Source organism: Montipora capricornis, chromosome 3 (genome assembly GCF_036669925.1).
Source record: "Montipora capricornis isolate CH-2021 chromosome 3, ASM3666992v2, whole genome shotgun sequence".
In the NCBI taxonomy this organism is placed as follows: domain Eukaryota; kingdom Metazoa; phylum Cnidaria; class Anthozoa; order Scleractinia; family Acroporidae; genus Montipora; species Montipora capricornis.
The window spans coordinates 34626616-34631615 of NC_090885.1; the positions used below are offsets into that span (position 1 = coordinate 34626616).

General features: G+C 38.0%; 1 protein-coding gene and 1 long non-coding RNA gene across 2 annotated transcripts in view; both read left to right on the plus strand.

Annotated features, from left to right (window-relative positions):
- LOC138042979 (tetratricopeptide repeat protein 28-like) overlaps window positions 1-5000 on the plus strand; it is an 81946-nt gene that overhangs the window by 32328 nt on the left and 44618 nt on the right. The gene's annotated exons all lie outside the window — the stretch shown is intronic.
- LOC138042981 (uncharacterized) overlaps window positions 4411-5000 on the plus strand; it is a 5089-nt gene continuing 4499 nt past the window's right edge. Inside the window, exon 1 of the long non-coding RNA XR_011131153.1 lies at window positions 4411-5000. This exon is cut by the window's right edge and continues 155 nt beyond it. This is a non-coding gene — a long non-coding RNA (uncharacterized lncRNA).

A 5000-nucleotide genomic window follows, 5' to 3' on the forward strand; every position in this document is an offset into this window, starting at 1 on the left:
CTTTACTCTTTTTTTTCACTGGTAGGAAACTTTGGAACTCTTTTCCACTCCACATTAGATTACTAATACTAACTATAGTAAAGGAGTTTCAACCACTCTTCTAAACTTAAATAAATTCATGTGACTGGTGACTGCTGTACTTTTTGTAAATAGTTTCGATTTTTATACGTTTTCATAGATATAATTTCATTTTTACTTACTCTATTTTTTCGAAGACAATCAACTTCCTGCTATTTCAAATTCGAGTTGAGATATAGATGTATGGTATCGATACCTCCAAATATCGTAACTGATCATCAGTTGGAACAATTTTACAATTACTTTTGGCTCCTTTTAATGCTATTTCATTTGCAGTTTATAGTAACCTAGCCTAGAGACTTGTCATAACAGATGGCAATAGTGGGAGTTTAGGAGTGGTAACCTCCAATTTGAGATCACCGCTTCTTGACTTCTAACAATTTAAGAAATAGAGGACGTTCTCCGTGTTTCCATAGCCTCATCTAAACACGAGGGGGAGTTGGGAGAATTCGAGACAGCTGTTTTTTTTACTTCTTGATTCAAACAGATTTTTTTTTATATACGCTCATATTTCCTACCAGCCAATCAAAACGCGCGTCTGGCTACATAACCAATCAAAATTCGTGTGATGTCACAGCCGTGTTTCCATACTCTCATTTAAACACAGCTATTGACCAATGTGAGTGGATTCCTCAAACCTGAAAACCTGACTGCTATATATTGTCCGTTCGGGTCCGTTATTTTGCTAAGGAGGACTTCAAGCAGGATCTTCAGGCATATGAATATTGGTCTTGGTAGCATTCGCTTCATACTGAAATCTCAGTCAAACAGTAAAAAATATCATTATATTGGAGCGAGAAAACTGAATCAAGTAATATATAGTCGACTTTCACTAAAAAAAATCAGCTCGTAATTTGGGTGTAGTTTTTGACAATGGTTTAACGTTTGAGAAACATATTAGTGCTATATGCAAATTGGCCTTTTACCATCTAAGGAGGATAGCCAAAATTAGGAGCTATCTGTCAGAGGAGTCTACAATAGCGCTTATACATGCTTTTATAACTTGCAGGTTAGACAATGGGAATGCCCTTTTATACGGACTACCAAAATACCAGATTCAGAGGCTACAGTCTGTACAGAACTGCGCCTCTCGTCGTGTTAAGCGTTATCCTAAATTTGGTCATACTTCACCATTACTTTCTGTGCTCCATTGGTTACCAGTGGAGCATCGCATTGTTTTTAAGATCTTGTTGTTTGTTTTTAAATCTCTGAATAATTTAGCCCCTTCTTATTATATTAGTGATTTGCTAACACCGTATATCCCCAGCAGTAGTCTCAGGTCATCCAATCAGTCTCTTTTGATTGTCCCGAGGTCTATTCAAAAGTCTTATAGTGACAGAGCTTTCACAGTGGCTGCCCCACTGTTGTGGGGCATACGAGACAGCCTGGTTTTTCTTTAGCTACTTTTAAGAAATGTCTGAAGACTTACCTTTTCAATAAGGCTCTTTTTCAAATATTTTGTGATTTCATGTGATTTTTGTCTTAATTATCTGTTAATGTTTTTAATTAATGTAGTCATTATCTTTTTAATACAGTATTGTAAAGCGCCATAGAGCAGTTAGGATATGGCGCTATATAAATCTATTTATTTATTTATTCACTGTTATGCACTTTTCCAGGCAGTAAAATAAACAACTTGAAATGTAGTTAAATTTTGTTAGCTTCATAGACACTACTGAGACGATTTACTCTCACCATTCGATGGAAATATATAAATAGATCGTTTGTTTCAAAGCTGTAACAGGGATCTCACGTAAAAAGCCACGGTAAACAGATTAAACTTGATTTCCAGGCGTTCATTTCACAGCAGTGAGCGCGGAATAACACTGCAAGCTCTCTTTCCCTTCGTAAAACTCCTGCATATAAGTTACATATAAAACCCTGTTTAACGACCACGAGGTAAATCTGTTCTAATGGTGGAGCCAATATTAATACAATTTACCCTCTGGATCAAGATTCAAGTCCACAAAGTATCGCTCCCCTCGACTATGTTTTCCTTGTTAAGTCAAGTACATCTAGTCATCAGGAGAAATCCTTGACTATTACTACGTCATAGCGTCGTTGGCATATACAAAAACAAAGATGGCGGATTTCAATTGAAGCTTTATTGTTGGCCAGTTAAATACTTAAAGCCCAAATGAGTGGTCAAGTATGACAATGCAGATAAAGAACTTTCGATTCAGAATAACTTTTTCTAGGCCGTACTTTCCCTTTAAGTATGACGTCTACAGCCAACGGGAAAGGGCAGGCTCCTACTTGTCATAAAAGCGTGAAAATTCTCTCATTTTAACTTGTCTCGTTCCTTTAAAAAGTTTCTTGATATCTCGAGATAACAGGACAGAAATGAGCTAATATCCAGCAGGGTTCTTACATTTTTGGCAAAACACTAATTTCACTCACGTCGTTTGCCGTTTGGGGCTAACATCATGCTTAACCTCTCTAATAGTTGTAACATATATACACTAATGCGTTTCGTAATCTTTGGCCAGTCTCGAATTTACGCATGGTTCTCCGAGGAAGTTCACTTCGGCGCTCTAAGAGAGCCTTGACGACAATACTCACTTAAGCTTGCTTATTTCTCAATTATGAGGTAAAAGTCAATTGCAAAATATTTATAATGATAACGAAGCAAGATTGTAATCAGTTTTCCCGAATTTCATTCTAAGTATTCTTAAGTTAATTGTTTCGATCGGATAATAACAGGTTCCGAAAAACAAGGAAATGAAGAAATAAATCAAAACAGTTTTTTTGAGCCTGACTTGGAGGATAACAAAACAATAGCAACTGTCGCAAGTTTATATGTACAAGGAAGGGTAACGTTGGCCGTGTACACTTATATTTCAACAGATTTAACTATTAGAGGGTAATGTGAAGTGGTAGTTTTCTACTCATATAAACCATGCGAGCGTTAGCCCTACTAATGGAATTGGGCCTGTTAGATATAAGGTAAAGGTAAAGTTACTTTATTTAACGTCGGTAGTTACTACAGTTACGAAACTGGTATCAATGGAAGCCCACGGTACGCCCTTTACCCCTCCCCTCCCCCTCCCTCTGTGAGTGTTCCGTTTTAGGGATATTTAAGGCTATAGCTACACGGATCAGAGGAAAGTGGAAACAGACGGTGAAGTCACCGAGGATCGAACCGAGGACCTCTCGCTCCGAAAGCCACGCACTAGCCAACTGAGCGCCTACTGCTTCTCCTCCTCCTCCTATAGAAATGCGCCAGGGGACTGGACACTGTATGCGACGTCATGTGACGTCAGAGAAAAACCATGTGCTTTTGAAGAGAAGTTGTAACGCTAAAAAGTCAAGTTTAAACTGTAGAAATACACGTGGGATACCTCAACATTGTGTGGATTTCTTGTGTAACAGGCCCATACGAGAACAGAGAAAAACTCTGACCAGGGTGACATTAGGGCCGTTTATACGAGAGAAAATAAGCCGCGGCTAACTCTAGCCGCGGCTTACGTAAGCCGCGAACACCCCGTATAAATGGTACAAAATCTACGTTCACGGCTTTCTCAAGCCGCGGCTTATCCTGGCCGGGGAGTTTATACTCGCAGCTTACGTAAGCCGCGGTCAGAGTTAGCCGCAGCTTATTTTCTCTCGTATAAACGGCCCTATTGTCATCTTAAATTCTGCCTGTGCTAATTGGCGATGATGTCACCTTTGAATTTGGGGAGCTGGAACACGAAAAGAATGGTAAGTGCTATTTGAATATAACTTTAATGACTGAATCGCTGTACTTTGTACATGCTTTTAATCAGGAATTTCTGGAAAGGAGCAGGTACGTTCTTCACAGAGAAATGGCTTTAGAAACGGTTGCCAGAGTGGTTATTTTTACTCGAACTGCTTTGGCTAATACCTGAATTAAATAATGTCTGCATTCACCGAGTCAGCTATTTCAGCTTCCTGCAGATAGCTAGCTGTTTGAGCCTGTGTTATGATGGACTGACTGTGAAACTGATCGGTGATTGTCGAATCCTTATGTCAAGTGAAGTGAGTTATTGAGGTCTTCAAATCTACATGTCAAAGTAACAGTGAATAGGAATTGTTGCTATTAACTCTAGCACAAACAGTTAAATGAATGAATTAAGACAATTGTTACAGTATTTACTTGTCAATCAGAACGAAATTCGTTACTGCCATTTAACCCACTACTTCTTTCTTTCTTCCTTGTTTTGTTTTTTCAGAAACGATGTCCAAAACGTGAAAAACTTACTTGGACTGTGATACGTCGATATGTTATTTTCCTTTCTTCGATGATACGAGTTATTGAAAGCAATTCAATTATTTATACTTCAGTAGCAGTCAGACATAAGATATCATGCCAATTATAGTTAAAGTACCATGAGATTTCAGTAGTATTAAGATACTGTCCAAGTCCTTACATTTGTGCCTTGTTTTGTAAGCATCTGTTCCAGGATTAGTTAATCACTTGGTTTGTTTCCATAACTGAGGATCTAGCCGTCGAGTAATTTTGGCCCTTGAAAATAACTCCAAGCTTTTGCGGTATGTTTCTCAGGTGACATGTATACTCTTTAGCTTGCTATACCAACTTTCCATTTACAATACCATTAAGTGACAGTCTCGGAGAATGTGTATTTTCTGTGTTTCTGTAAGGTTGGCCAAAGCTAAATAAGCAAATTAATTGTTTCGGGAGGCAAATGTCTATAAGCTAAAAAAAAACCTAGGAAAGTAGAAATGTTTGGAAATTACAAAAATTTTAATGTAACATTCACATTTAAATGATATGGAAATTCCTGGAACAAAACGCTTTATTCCCAGAGGGTTTGAATCGGGCAAAACATTGAGTTAGCCGATTTGTTTATTGTTTATTTTCCTGCAAAAATTGGTTCAAAAACAGACACTTTTCTGATGCTGATGAGGACTAGGACAATTTGGGTAAATCTTAAACTCTT